This window comes from Poecile atricapillus, chromosome 22, assembly GCF_030490865.1.
Source record: "Poecile atricapillus isolate bPoeAtr1 chromosome 22, bPoeAtr1.hap1, whole genome shotgun sequence".
NCBI classification, from domain to species: Eukaryota; Metazoa; Chordata; class Aves; order Passeriformes; family Paridae; genus Poecile; species Poecile atricapillus.
The window spans coordinates 1,342,064-1,357,526 of record NC_081270.1 but is presented as its reverse complement, the minus strand read 5'-3'; the positions used below and the strand labels follow the sequence as shown (position 1 = coordinate 1,357,526).

At 52.2% G+C, this 15,463-nt stretch overlaps 1 long non-coding RNA gene across 2 annotated transcripts in view; it reads right to left on the bottom strand.

The window, feature by feature from the left end:
* Nucleotides 1-15,463, bottom strand: part of LOC131587292 (uncharacterized) — a 54,894-nt gene that overhangs the window by 19,033 nt on the left and 20,398 nt on the right. The window contains exon 3 of one of the 2 annotated variants that reach the window (XR_009279335.1): nt 9,948-10,584. The exons of the other annotated variant lie outside the window; for it this stretch is intronic. This is a non-coding gene — a long non-coding RNA (uncharacterized LOC131587292). Of the gene's footprint in view, nt 1-9,947; nt 10,585-15,463 lie in introns of those variants that run through there. 2 annotated transcript variants of the gene reach the window in all.

Genomic DNA, 15,463 nt, shown 5'->3' with positions numbered 1-15,463 from the left:
CCAAATGAAACTGGAAAAGGAAGCTGGCACAACTCCACTTCCAAACGGACTTTGCCTCATTCATTTCATTACTGAGCCAGTCACAAAGCCAGGACAGTGGAACGTGCAGAACTCAGGTTTTTCAGTGTAAAAACCCCCATGAACACCAGGGCACTCTGTCCCTTGTTGCTCTCCTACCCTCCTTTATCCCAGCGATGAGGAGCACTCACAAGGCTCAGCTTCCAGGCTGGAAAACAGAGAATATTTCTGCTGCAAACAGCTCTGCCAAGAGCAGTGCCAACATTCTGTGCACCCCATCCCCTCCCAGGAAGGAAAATAAGCTGAGCATTCTCATCCCTGGCTCACAGGGAATGGAGCTGGGGTTAAATGTCAGCCTCATCAAGGGCACAGCAAGGATGCTCCATCCCCATCAGGCTTCCAGAGAAGGAGAAAGGCAATGCAGGAAGGAAGGGGAGAGGGAAGCAAATAAATAAGGACAATGCACAATTTATGAAGACAAGAAGGTAGTAAGTGCTACTCACCCAGAGTGTAAATTGGTATTGATGTCACAGCACAGCCCAGCCAAAAAATAATGATGATGATAATTTAGGGCTCACACTATATCTCACTCAAGCCCCAGTCCTACCCAACAGCAACTCTCACCCTGCCACTTTCCTCCCCTTCCCTATTCATTGGTGTCCTCCTAAATCAAATACACTCAATGTTGATTTGATTATATTTCCTTATTTTATTTACCATCCATTGCTCTCTCCTCTCGGGCCCTCAGTGGATGTCCCAGGGACGTTCTGCTCCCTGGCACTGGCAGAGGAGCACACCTGTCCCGAGGCCACAGCAGTGAGGATGCTCAGGCTGGGGAGGATTCCTGCATCCTGCCCAGCCCTCATCTGTCACACTTTCATCTCTCCCTGTTTATGCCTCAGCTCCTGGCTCCCCTCTCCTGCCTCCCCAGGTTTATGGCCCTGCCTGACTTCCCTCCTGTAACATTTTACTGCTCCGTTATGGGCCCTCGGGGGCCTCATTTCCACAAGTGCTGTTTTTGCTGTAGTTAAGCCTAATTCACTGGGTTCCAGTTTTTTCTCACTTCTCAGGCTCCCTTCTCCTGCACAGCATTTTCCTGCGGATGGGAGATTTTAAAATTTTTAATTTTTTTAAGTATTAATCCCCTTTTAGGTGTTTCAAAGCCTGAATTAAGTCTTTCCCCTCCATATAGCACAGTTTTTCCTGTCTTGCCTGTGTGTGTCTGTGCTCTGGGCCCCCGTAAGGGCCGGTGGACCTTGAGAAGGAATCTGGGATCTCTCATCATCCATTTGATGTTCTTTGGGAAGGGCAGAGCAGTCCTGGGAGCTCCTCAGGAGCGAGGTGTGTCCCTGTGTGTACCTCCAGTGCAGCTGGCAGGGTTCTGCTCCTCCAAGGCTTGTCTGTATTCCTTTTTGTTTTTCTTTTTTTACATTTATTTTCACTCTGTCATCAGGGAATTAAATACTTCCTTTGTCATTTACACTCATTTCTTCCCTGAAGCTCTGTGTGGTACTCTGTGACCATTAGAGATCCACCGTCCTAGCACACCCAGGTACAGACACAGGTAAGCACACACAGATAATATCAATTGGTGAATGATTCATTTCAATAAATCTCCCTATCCGAGGCTCATTTTCCAGTGCTGCTTTCTTCCACTGTTCCAGCTCCGCCTGGGGCTGTGATTTATTTTGTTTTAGGACCAGTTTTCACATCCAACCACAGCACAGTCCATGTCCTCCTCTGCTCTGCCTGAGCCCAAACCACAGAATCACCTGAGGAGGGGCAGAGGACACACAGAGGTCACGGCCAGGGCTGTCCCTGTGCTCCCAAGGCAGGGGGGACAGGTGGGGCTGTGGAGAGCACTGATTCTGTGGGGTGACCTGCCTGGGCTTTGTGCCCAAAAGGACTGAAACTGCCTAAAGGAAAAAAGACAAGCTTCACACTGGAGTCCCATCCCACGTGCCAGGATCCAGACTGTTTAACTCTGCTCCAGTAAACTATTGAACATCAGCTTAATCCCAAATAGCTCCATAACAGTGCCAATTACCTGGGAAAGGAAACATGAATTTGTAAATAATGCTGTCTTCTGCCATTCTCTGTTATTTTACAAGATCAGAAGCTTATTGCCAGTGTTTATTAGATTGCCAGCCTATTGCAAGAGATAAATAGGTGTTTGGAGCTTCCCCCTATTTTCTCTGAGAGATAAACTGTGGCACAGAGAAATTAAATGAGCTGCCCGAGGTCATACAATGAACAGTTTGGGAACTGCATCACTGGACCAAATCTTTTCTCCTCATTTTAGTGTTTCTGAAAGGCAAACCCTCCAGGGGTTGGGCACACACTGCCAAATGATCTCCCAAAATTACCAGTACTGGCACAGCTCCATTCTTACAGAAGCTGTGAGCAGAATCAGAGCAGTTGTTATCTTAAGTAGTAACAAACAAAACTAAACCCAGAAATGAAAAGCCAATCCCAAGCATTTGGGGGTTAAAAATGATGCTACTGCATGTGTCTGTTCAGTGGGGAAAACTCCAGCTCCTGACTCCTTCAGCAAACCCTGCCAGGTGCCCCTGTGGCAGCTCCCTGTGGGATCTGGGGGCTCAGATCCAGCTCCAGAGTGGGCTCTCGGTGCACAACAGAAATTCCAGGAAGAACCACGTCGTGCCACGCAGCCAGCACTGCCCAGGGGCTGCTGCAGGTGGATAAATCCCATGTAGCTGGAGCCTGGAACATGTCCCTACTCAGCACCCAAACCCCAACGCTGCCACTCTTTTCCATGGAAAAAGTGCGATATATTCCAGCATTCCTACAGGCACTACAGGCATTGCACAATGCTGTGGGGACTTGGATTGGTAAAAGTGACTGTCCCTCTCCTCAGGGAGCTCAGCTCACTGACTCCACCAGACCTATTTATGTGAGCAATAATTACTGCTCTGAATAAGGGATTAAATCTCCAGCTATTAGACTCTAAAGTAAAAGCCCAAATGACAGACACTAATCTCTTCAGGGTATAAAAGGAGTTTTTAGCTGGTGCATTAACGGGCTGTGTGGCATCATCCAGAGTCCCTGCTCCGTGCTCAGTGTGTGTGTCCTGTGCCCTGCCAGCAGCCCCAGGGACAGCAGGAGCCATCCCTTTTCTCCTTTTCTCCCTGCCAGCAGCCCCAGGGACAGCAGGAGCCACCCCTTTTCTCCTTTTCTCCCAGCCAGCAGCCCCAGGGACAGCAGGAGCCATCCCTTTTCTCCTTTTCTCCCAGCCAGCAGCCCCAGGGACAGCAGGAGCCATCCCTTTTCTCCTTTTCTCCCTGCCAGCAGCCCCAGGGACAGCAGGAGCCACCCCTTTTCTCCTTTTCTCCCAGCCAGCAGCCCCAGGGACAGCAGGAGCCGTCCCTTTTCTCCTTTTCTCCCAGCCAGCATCACCCCTCCCTGATGGTAACACACTGCTGAGAAAGGCAACAAAGGAATTCATCCCTCCCTGGATTTCCAGGGTGATTTGTTGGTATCTCAGTTGTGTTATTCCTACAGAACTGATCAAGAAGTTTAATTCTGACTGTGAAAGAATGAGGAAGAGGAGGGGTTTGTCCAGTGTTGGTGCTGGCTGAGGAACTGGGCATTTCCATGGATTTGTGTCTGCAGCAGCAGCTCCAGGTGACAATCATTGAGTTCCAGCACTGAAAATTGAGCTGCTGGCTCAATGCTACGTGAAGGTGGTGCCTGCAGAAAGAATCACTGCTGCTGCCTGGTACCAACTGCTGCAAATCAGAATCCTGCACCAAGAGGTTCTGCTACGAGGGAGAATTTCCTTGCCCTGCCTTTTCAATATTCCAGGCCCTTTGGAACAGCCCTATTGGCTGTTTCCACCAAATTCCTTCCCAGACATAAACAACTTAATTTTTACTTGGTCAAACACCAGTGAGGAGAATTGAGTTATGCTAGAGGCAGATTTATCACAGGGAATCTCTCCTGCCACCAGCACCTGAGCAATTATATTTTTAATAATAACTTACACATAATGGCTCAATAGGCAGAATTGAGCATTGATGTTTTTCCATCCCAACCTGCAAATTACTGCATTATGACTCTCACATCGTGTCTCCAGTTTTTTATGACCAGACTTTTCCCCTTCTTTGCCACACTCTGCTGATGCAGACGGGGATTCAGGAGGGCTGAGTGAGCTGTTAACCACATCATTGATGAAAATATTTCTGATTGCCTATTAATAGAACCTCCCTGCTGCCTCCTCCCCAAAGGCTGGTTACTGCTGGTGCTAACATGACAACACTCAAAACTCAGTGATTACTTGAAAATTACAGGTTTGGATGAGAACTCTGTTTCACTCAAGGATGTTTCATACCGCAATGATCTAAGAAGAGCTGGGTTTTGTGACTGATCAGTGCTCTTAATTTTCCCACTTATTTTGCAGCTGCCTCTTTGAATAATTGGGGGTTGCAAGGCAGGCACATGGAGCTTGTTCCTTTACCTTCCACATCATAGAGCATCACTGTTCTTTATTTCTTACCTTTGTCTATCAATCTGAGTGGGCTTTTTTATATATATGTATTTTTTAATCTGTAAGTCCTGACTGAACTGGAAAACAACAGTTTCTAGACATGATTTAAGCAGTAATAAAAGCGGACAACCTGTGCCTTGAAGAGCATGAGCACAGCCCCCAGTGGCTTCAGTGGAGCCCACTGATGTGTTGGAGGGACAGAATCCCTGTGTCTGTCACCAGCCAGACCTGAAGCACAGGTAAGAGCTCATTTTCATCGCTGTGGGATCTGGTCATTTCTTAGGTGCTATTAAATCTGCATGGCAGTAAAGCCCCAGCCCTGCCCATGAGCAGAAATCACGGAGGGAGGTTCTGCAGCTGGAGAGCAGAGTCCACACTGAGTCACATCCACATTCCTGCCTCTCCCTCTCTCCTCTTGGGACAGTGAAGGTTTTACTGGAAGGCTTGGAGAACATTCAACACCCACCCAGACCTTTGTCCTCTGCAAGTCCTGCCTGTGCCCAGGGTGCTGGGACAGGGTCACACATTGTCCCCTCTGCAGCCCCGTGTCACATCCCACCCCACGAGTGCCAGGGTGGGCAGGGGGCTCCCGGGTGGGCACAGCTGTGCCCGTGCTCACAGCAGGGCTGCACCTGCCCTGGACTGCCCAGATTCCCTGGGACACATCTTGGTGAAGGAGAGGCGTCAGATGGAGATGCCCTGGGCTGTTTGTTTCACTGCCTTTTCCCCTCAAGTGGTGTCAAAAATCAGAACATTTCTGTGAACTCTTTTAGACAAATTCTCAGTTGATCGTTTCATAATCCACAGCCTCTGAGAACCCAGCCCAGCTTTGTATCACCAACATAAAAGTCATTAATTTTGCATTTTAATTGACCACAGGAGCAGTCAGAATTTACATATGCAGGAGATGCAAAAGAGTTAATGAACACACAGGATTGCCACTACATCTCGGGGAATTCCTCATCTTTATGCTTTCTTTTATTTCTGAGAACCTTTGGATCCCTCATCTCTGGCCATTCCCGGCACATTCTAAAGGGCTGGAGCCTCCACATTCCCTGTCCATGCTTTGGAAGTTTACAGCTGGAAAAATGGAAATGGAGCAAAGGCAAGGGCACATCAGCACTGACTGGAAAAGCACACACGTGTCCTTAGAGCGGAGGAGGGGATAAACCCCACCTGCCCTCGGTAAGCAGAGACTAAATTAAACAGGAAGAAAGGGGAGAGAGAGAAAAGAAGCAAGAAAATGAAAAACACTGAGATTAACTTTGGACCCCATAAAGGAGCAGCTTTAGGAACACTCGACTTCCATCTGTGTCAGAAAAGAGCTGCACCTTCTGACCCACTGTTGGTATTTTTCATTCTGGAGAAGTTAACAACAAAACCAAAATAAAGCCCCCTCTGGCATTCTCAGCTCAGCTTCAAGGAGTGGGGTCCAGACAAACTGCTGGAGGGAGGGAAGGCTTTTGGATTCTGCATTTTATTTTATTAGGTGCCAGTGAGTTATTTTGATTATGTTGGCAAGAAGTGGGAAGAAAAAGCCTTATGGCAGCAACTCTGTCCCCTCTCTGCCCACATGTGCACTCCCAGCACCACAGCCACAGGATCTGGCCAGCAAAGGCTCGTAGAGGCCCACCTCCACTGTGCATTTGGGAGGCAGAAAAGCTTCTTTTTTAAAAAAAATATATTTTAAATCAAAGCATGAAGGCAGGGAAAGGAAGAGGAGGAGCAAATCCCCTCAGTTTGGGGCATTGCCCTCGGGGTTTGGCAGGAATGAATGAATGAATGAATGAATGAATGAATGAATGAATGAATGAATGAATGGTGTTCTTTCCAGGCTGCCCTGGAGCTCAGTGTGTGTGCTGGGATGGGCTGGGGGCGCCAGGGACACCACAGCTGCTGCCACCAGCCCAGCCCTGCCAGGGGGACCTGGGGTCATTCTCTGTCTGTCCCTGGAGCTTTGTGTGAGCCCTGAGCCTTGCAGCTCCTCTGCTCATCCCATTCCTGGTGCTCCTCACCTTCCAAAGGGGGACATGGGAGCTCTGCCATCCCGGCACCTCCCAATGTGTGCAGCAGAGTTCGAGTCATTTAAATTTTAATTTCTGCAAAGATCTCGAAGATCGGCCTCACTGCCTGCATGTGAATGCTGTGTGCAGGAATATATCGATATCAAAGGCTGATCCCAATGGGAAGTGATTAAAACGGATGGAAAAGATCAGAGGCAAAGAGCCTTGCCAGGCTGAATGCCAGGAACACCAGACACAGGAAGTCAAATGTGGTGCTTTCAATTCCCCATCCAAAGGGCATCCAGAGCCAGGCAAGATGGAAGCTGTGGTGCTGCTCACAAGGGTTTCCTGTGTTATTTTCCAAAGGATTAAGAGCTATTTATTGCTTATGTTCTCCAGACTGCTCTTATTCAGGAATCATTCAGTGTGTACATCTCACAGCATCTCTCTCCTTTCCCTGACAGGGAAGCAGAAAAGACCAAAACTGTATTTCTCCACAGTGAAACCAGTGACTGTAAACTTTCAGATTTACAGAATCTTATCAGCATCTGCCTTCCCTCTCAGCACCACTGAGGCAACTCAGATGGCTTTGAGACCTTGCAGAGAGCCAGAAACTCGAGGGACCACCACATTCCTTCCCTGACAAAGATCCTGCTCTCAATACAAACCTTGGCAGAGGAGCACAGAACCTGAGCCTAGGATGGGTATGGAAAAACACAGCTTGAGGAGAACTGTCGCCACAGAACCCTCCAGAGGGTCCCAAATTCCCATGAACCGAAAGCCTGAAGCATGGCAGTGCAGCAGGGCCCTGCCCCAGCTGTTCAGCACATCAGGCAGGGTGTGCAGGCTCCCAGGCAGAGCTCTGATCACAGCCCCAACCCAGCAGAGGCTGCAGGAGCTGCCCTGGAGCTGGCAGCCGAGCAGAGCAGCTGCCCCTTCACCTGGGGCCAGCCCATGCAGCTGTGATGGCACAGGGAAGGGAGCAGGTTCTCAGCTCCCCTTGCTGGATGCTGGGAAGGGTTGCAGCAGCAGGAACAGCAGTAGCTGGAATTCCTTAGGCTTCATCCAAGCCTACCTGCCCACAAAAAGAGGTTTATGCATTAAATATCCTCAGCAGGTGGAATGGAGCGATAGAACAGGTGGATTACACCTTCAGTGCATCCACAGAATAACTTTTCCTGCCCTCAGCCACGATCAGGGCAGCTTTAGCAGAGAGCTGAGCCTTTCCCCACAGTCCCTGCAGTGTCTGGGATCCAGGAAACGCCTCCAGAGCCTGAACCTGGATCTCAGCCCCAGCAGCAGAGCTGCCTCCACCTGATCTCACCTGCCGGGACATGACTCACCTGCTGTGTGACCTCTGGGGCAAAGCACTTGACCTGCAGGTGCAGGCCAGCCAAGGGGGCTGGAAAAACACTTGGAATAAACTCTGGCACTGCAGAGACTTTGGGAAAGGCGGAGCAGGGTTTTCCAGGGGTCAGAGCCCCCAGCAGTCCCCTCACTGAGGAGCACAGCAGTGACATCAGCTCTCTGCTGCCTGTCCCGTCCTGCTCCTCCCTGCAAAACCATCTTCCTTCTACCAGGTTCTGTCTGAGCTCAGACATTTGTGCTTTAAAGCACACTCAGCAGCCTCAGAGCAGGCAAGGGTCAAAGCCACACTGAGCAAAGCTGCACCGAGACTGAGCACAGCACTCACCGTGAGTGAGAGGAGAATTCTCCATCTGTGTTATGGGAATCAGCTCCCACTGCTGCTGCTCACTGCAACCTCCTCAGGCACTGGGCACTCTCTCCAAGAGCAAGCAGAGGTTAGCAAGTGTGGGCAGGGGGCACAGGAGCACCCCTGCAGCACTGCTGGCTCTGACAGGAGCACCCCTGCAGCACTGCTGGGTCTGACAGGATCACCCCTGCAGCACTGCTGGGTCTGACAGGAGCACCCCTGCAGCACTGCTGGCTCTGACAGGAGCACCCCTGCAGCACTGCTGGGTCTGACAGGAGCACCCCTGCAGCACTGCTGGGTCTGACAGGAGCACCCCTGCAGCACTGCTGGATCTGACAGCACCCCTGCAGCGCTGCTGGGTCTGACAGGAGCACCCCTGCAGCACTGCTGGGTCTGACCGGAGCACCCCTGCAGCACTGCTGGGTCTGACAGGAGCACCCCTGCAGCGCTGCTGGGTCTGACAGGGGCACCCCTGCAGCACTGCTGGGTCTGACATCACCCCTGCAGCACTGCTGGGTCTGACAGGAGCACCCCTGCAGCACTGCTGGGTCTGACAGGAGCACCCCTGCAGCACTGCTGGGTCTGACATCACCCCTGCAGCACTGCTGGGTCTGACAGGAGCACCCCTGCAGCACTGCTGGGTCTGACAGGAGCACCCCTGCAGCACTGCTGGGTCTGACAGGAGCACCCCTGCAGCACTGCTGGGTCTGACCGGAGCACCCCTGCAGCGCTGCTGGGTCTGACAGGAGCACCCCTGCAGCACTGCTGGGTCTGACAGCACCCCTGCAGCACTGCTGGGTCTGACAGCACCCCTGCAGCACTGCTGGATCTGACAGCACCCCTGCAGCGCTGCTGGGTCTGACAGGAGCACCCCTGCAGCACTGCTGGGTCTGACAGCAGCACCCCTGCAGCACTGCTGGGTCTGACAGCACCCCTGCAGCACTGCTGGGTCTGACAGCACCCCTGCAGCACTGCTGGGTCTGACAGCAGCACCCCTGCAGCACTGCTGGGTCTGACAGGAGCACCCCTGCAGCACTGCTGGGTCTCTGGGAGCCTCTCTGTGCCAAAAGCAGCCCTGGCTGGGCTCAGGAGGAGGAGGAGGAGGCAGGGGCAGGGGCAGCGGCAGCCTGGCTGCTCGCAGCTCTGCAGCTGGAAATGCAAACAGGGCCTGGGTGGCAGGAGGGGCAGGGGGAGCTCCGGGTGCCCCCACCCTGCGAGTGCGAGCGGCTCCCACCCCTCCCTGCAGGGCTGCTGCGCTGAGCTCTCCTCCTGACATTCGGCCTGCTGTAAATGAGCCATTCATTCCCCTGATTCCCTGAGTGCTGCTCTGCCTTTGGCTCCCCTGCATTCCCATCCTTTTCCAGGATCTGGAGCTGCAGGAAGAGAACACAAAGTCCCAGCAAAGTTCCAGACCTGCCCTGTTTCACCTCCCTGAATTCTGTCTCAAAGCTCCAGCTGAGGATTGACAGCACTGCTTCATCCAGGCCCCCAAAATGAGCAAAACTGGACTTTGCAGAGTGACTCAGTCCTGCCTGACCTCTGAATGGATGGAATGTCCAAGTATTTAACAGATCCCGAGTTCCCACTGACATCACCAACCTTCAGGAGGCTGGGAGGACATGACTGCACCCCCTGAGCTGGCTGAAGGAATTTAATGTATGTTTGTTTGGGTTTTTTAATGTCCATACTCTCATGTTATTACTCACAGCCACGCTTGGGTACATTTTAATTAGCTTATTACTTTTTATCTCAAAATACCTGCCTGAAAGAATAAAAATGTCTCAAAACATACACAAGCTTTTCAAAATCCTCAATGATTAAACTCCATGCTGCTCCAGAATTTTATCAGAATTTTATGCTCAGGAATTTTATCGTGGTTATATTTCCTTTAGATTCATAGTTGCTTTCTGATCTGGTTAATTCCCTTTCTTTCTTTCTGAATACTCAGGGAATCGTTGCATGTCCAAATGCTCTGGATTCTTCCTGACATCCACTGATTTATTTTGATCCCTGCCATTTATTACAGCAGAAAAGCTGAGAAAAGTGAGAGGGCTCCTCAGCGTGTTCAGCTGAGACTCTGCCCATCCTGTGCACAGCCCCACTGGTGAAATGGGGCTCTCCAAGGGCCGAGGCTCCAGAACTGCTCCCAGATGACATCGTGGCACCAGAGAGCTCTGCTGGGGACACGCAGAGGTGGAGCAGTGGGAGGGGCACAGGGACACCGGGATGTACCTAAACCCCCCTCCAGATGGGGTCTGGAAACAGGATCTCAGTCCTTCAGCAAAGCCATCCAGGCAGGAGTGATTGTTTTCCCATCAGTCTTCCTCCGCCCCTGAGAAAGCCTGAAGACAGAAAACTGGTATGGTTATACCAGTACAAAATGAATAGAAACGAACCAAGAAAGGCACCAGTGACTACAAAAAGAGGAACAGGAGGGTGGGGGAGTCTCCTCGGTGCTGACTGCAGAGATTCAGGGCTGTTTGAACTTCACTGGTGGCAAGCGCTCACATTTCTGGGGCTCTTGACACAGGCCTTGGCTCCAGGGGTGAGAGCAGCTGCATCTCAGTTTGGATGGGATTGCTTCCACACAGGGAAGGGATTTTGTCAGAACTGCCTTCCAGAGCTGCCCTGCTCTGCCCCGAGGGCTGATGTGATTCCCCATCCCAGCCCCTGGCAGAGCACCCAGAGCCAGCAGCAGCTGTGCCCCAGCCCAAGCCACACAAAAACCCAGACGGGACACGGGGCTGGAGCAGCTCTCCCCACCCCTCCAGGGACACTGCAGAGCTGGGGAGATCCAGCACGAGGATTCAGCCAGGATATCAAGAAATACTTCCCAACAATTGCCGGCACTAAACGAAGGAAAATCCAACTTATCCATTAAATAAATGAGAGTTCATTCGAGGTAATGCCTATGGAACAACTTGTGAACACCACGTCCTGTCGGTGCTTTTTGCTAATAGTGGCCAGCAATTAGCCTAAGCCATTCAGTCTGGATTTGGAGGTGGATTTTCCCTCGGGATCTGTGTTTCTCAGGGATTACAGGCTGGGAGCCACACTCTGCCTCAGTATCAGCCCCACAAGCAGCTCACATGAGTGGCCCCAGGTCAGAGATGGGTCATTCAGGCACAGGGAGGACAAGAAGCAGCCAGAGCAGAAGCAAACCCTGTGCTCCAGCAATGCTGCTCTGGAATCCTGGCAGTGCTGCTGGTGTTCAGCTCCCGTGTCCCTCTCCCTCCTGAGCTCCTGCCACCCCCCAGGCACCCCAGTGCACAACTGGTGGAGCTGAACACTCAGGGGATGGAGCTGCCTCTGTGGACTGGGAAAGGAAGCAGAAGAGAACACAAGTACTTACTGGAAAAGAAAAAAAACCACCCTGCATTTTATTTTGTTGAAAAATGCCTGGGGCCAGCAGCTCTGCTCCACAGACACACTAATGATCTGGGAGTCCCTGTCTGGGGGGAATGCTGACACCCACAGCTCTGCTGGCAGAAAACCAGGCGGGTTTTGATGTGTCCTGGGGGATTTTCCTCTGCCCTTCCCTCATCATTCTGGTTGGTGCAGCAGATCTGCCCAAGCCTCCCTCCTCCAATGCTCTAAGAGTTTCCAAAGTGTGATTAGCAGTTTCTGTCCCTGATGCCTTTTGGGAAAGCTGTGACCAAGTGATAGAAGCAATTCTGGGAATCTCAGAGAAGAGGCAGCGGGAAAGGAGAGAAGGAAGCACCTGATGAACCCAGCAGTGTGGGACAGTCAAACAGAGCAGAGGAGCTCAGGGAGGTGTTTGCTCATTCCAGGGAGTCCTGCCCTGCTCTGTTTTGCACTCACAGCCCCAGTGCTCTCGGTTTCAATCAGACTTTCCCTCTTTGCCCCAGCTCTCCCAGGGGAGGACCCTCAGCCAGGGCTGGGGCCACCCAAACAAGAGTTCTCTCTGCTGCCTGCCTTTCTCAGTGTTTTCCTCCTTCACAGGCATGCTCTGCTCAGAGAAAGCCCCTGTCCCCTCCCACGCTCTCGTGGCACCATCTGGTTCTGCTTTGCACCATGACGTGCTTCCTCTGGGGTTTATTTGCTTTTTTTAGCCAAACCCGAGAGAGGCAGAGAAATACCCTGTTTGCTTTGGGGAGGAACCACCCGCCCCCTCAAACACGCTGCCTTTATTTATTGGGGAGGTTTTCTGCGGAGGGTTAGAGGAGGCTTGAGTTTTCATTTTGTTTTGGTTTTTTCCCCGTGAAGTTCATAAATGGGTTCCTCACGGCATCTGTTGAGATGATGAAAAGCTTTACAAGGCTGTTGAGTTTGACAGCCATTATCAGGTGATAAGGCAGTGTGATCTGAGGGTTTGAGTGGGAGGGAGGACAGGGGGGCACAGAGCAGGTGGCAGCCACTGTCACCCTGTGCCTCAGTGTCCCCATGGCACCAGCAGGGCTGACCCAGGCCTGTCCCCCGGGCACCCGGGCCTGGCTTCTGGCAAGTGCTTTGTACACAAAGTGCCCTAGGGATGCTAAATATCGGTGCTGCTCACCCCTGAGGTGCTCAGCAGGCACAGAAAGGCTGCCAGCTCAGCAATGCTCCAGGGCTGAAGGGCATCCCGGGATGATCCCTTTCTTCAGCACGAGACATGAAGCCACAGTGAAGCCCCAGAGCCTGTCCCAGCCTATTGCAGTGAGCAGAGCAGGGAAGAGGACGCAGCCTTGCCAGCTCCCAGCCCAGCAGAGACACTCCTTCCCTCTGGAGAAACTCACACAGCACAGGCGACTCCCCCAGGAGCCACCTGCAGCAGGAGCAGGGGTTCCACAGCCAGTGCATTCCCACAGAGGAATGCAGGATTCCTGCAGAGAAGGTGCAGGATTCCTGCAGAGAAGATGCAGAATTCCTGCAGAGAAGATGCAGAATTCCTGCAGAGAAGATGCAGGATTCCTGCAGAGAAGATGCAGGATTCCAGCAGCCTTCCCCACCTGGTGATTGGCTTCATCATTTCCAGCGAGCTTCTCAAACTTCACCTGGGTCACAGCCACCGTGTGCCTCTGCTGCACAGCCCATTAATCCTCTTTGCTCCAGACTTGATTAAATTTAACATTAGGTCTGGATGAGTAATTTCATCCTGCAACACCATTCAAGGTGATAGATGAGACCACAAGCAGGTGATAACCCAGCCTTGTCCCTCCTCCTGCCAAAGCAGGGCTGGCCAGGCTGCACAAAGAGAATCAGTGCTGCTCCAGCGGGGCTCCCACTGGCAAGAGCCAAGGAATGAGGATTTCAGCTGGCATGGGAGGCCTGGCAGGAGGAAGGGGCAGGGGCTGGGCTGGAAGGGTTGCAGAGCCCAAGGCAGGCAGAAGGGCTGGGACTGCTGTTTGTCCCCTGGAGCAGCTCTGGCACCAGCTCTGTGCCCATTCCTTGCCCTGCAGGGCCTCTCATGGACACCTTGGGCAGGAGTGGGCCCAAGGCAGAGCTGCACAAGTGTCCTGTTGGAAACACTCTCCAAAAGGGCACATTCCACCCCAAATAACAGCTCTGGGGTCACTCTGTAGCTTCCTCTGCTTTCCTGTTACGCAGCTGCAGCACCCTGTGCCTGGCAGGCTGGCACTTGGATGGGTTCACATCTACAGAGCACTTTGAAGATGAGATGAAAATGTTCCCAAAAGCTCCTGAGTGGTAGAAAAAGGCATTAGCAAAGCCCTGACAGCAGCAGCCAGCCTGGCAGCAGCTCCAGGAGGAGCTGGGAGCAGTGGGGAGGCTGCAAGGAGCAGCTCCCAAAGGCTCACCTTGGCACGCTCTGCAAGGGGGGGGCTGCAGGATGAACCTCAGCTTCTCAAAACACACCCCAGATCAACTGGCCAAGCACAGCTCCTGCCTCTGCTCCATCTTCAGAGCAGGCTGGGACAGCAGGAGAGAGGAATAGTTGATGCTAGCAGGGGCAGAGATGGCAGAGGCTCGGGTGCTGTGGGAGAGGAGAGTCACCAAACAGTTAAAATGTAAAGAAGAAGAAGCAGGGAAGACTGGAGGAGAGCCCGGAGAGAAGAGCAGGATCCACAAATTGGGGATTCCAGTTCAGGGAGGCAGAATAATTCCCCCAGCAGCCATGGTGGCTGCAGGGCAGAGCTCTGTACAGGCTGAGGAGCCACACGGGACAAGGGGTTAATGAGAAAGGACGAGAGAACGGCACAAATAAAATCAGAAATGACATTCTGGCCAACAGAGCATCTCCAGGCTGGGGAAAAACCCAGAGACCTCACTGGGTTCTATTTTCTGTCCTGCCTGGGGATGAGCTCTGGGCTGAAACTTCACCTTTAATCTCATTCCTGCATTTGAACAGAGCTGCGGTGCCACAGCCAGGGTTTATCCAAAAGCCTCTGGATGAACCCACACTTCTGGAGAGCTGATCATCCCACGGACCCCAAACAAGGTGCAGCAGCTCATCCCCCGCTCAGGCACCTGCCCACAACCCTTCCAAAGAGAAGTCACTGATGGGCAATGCTGGATTCCAGCTCTCCCAGAGAATTCCTGGGTGACCATGGCAGAGTCCCCCCCAGTTGCTCTGTGCCTCAGGTCTCCACCCATAACAAAGAGATCATTAAACAGCCATGAAATCACAATGGAAGTGAATGAATTCAACATTCATGAGGTCCTGGCACACGAAGGGGGATGGCAGAGCACATCAGAACAGAAATCTTGCAGCCAGTCCCACAGGAGCTCGTCCATCCTCACATCCCAGGGCTCACAGAGAGCCCAGAGGCAGCGGAGCTGTGTGTGGCCATCCAGCCAGGCTAATTAGCCCCCATCCCAGGTAATTAGGCAATTCCCCTGGCTGGAGTTCCCTCTCTCTTTCCCAGGTCAGGATTAGCTCATTCAGAGGGAGGTGGGAGATCCCTGCTGGGCAATGCCAGGTGCCTCCAGACCTGGCTCCATCAGAAATTCCTGCTGGAGCTGGCATGGCAGCGCTTGGTTGCTCCTCTCAAAGACAATTCTGCAGGGCTTTGTACTCCTAAGTTGCTGCTGTGCTTGCTGCAAGCACAGGGTATTCACTTCTCCCACTTAACAGAAATTAAAATTGTAGGAGAAAACACAGGGGTGTTGCAGAATTGGTTCACAGGGCACAACTTGAAGATGCAGTAACCACAGGACTGATTTATTTTTTTTTTTCTTTTGGGTCCTTTCTCTTAAGGACCTAAAAGAAAAGGGAAGGAAGAAAAGGGGGGTGTTATGGAATTCCAAACCATCCTGTTAATT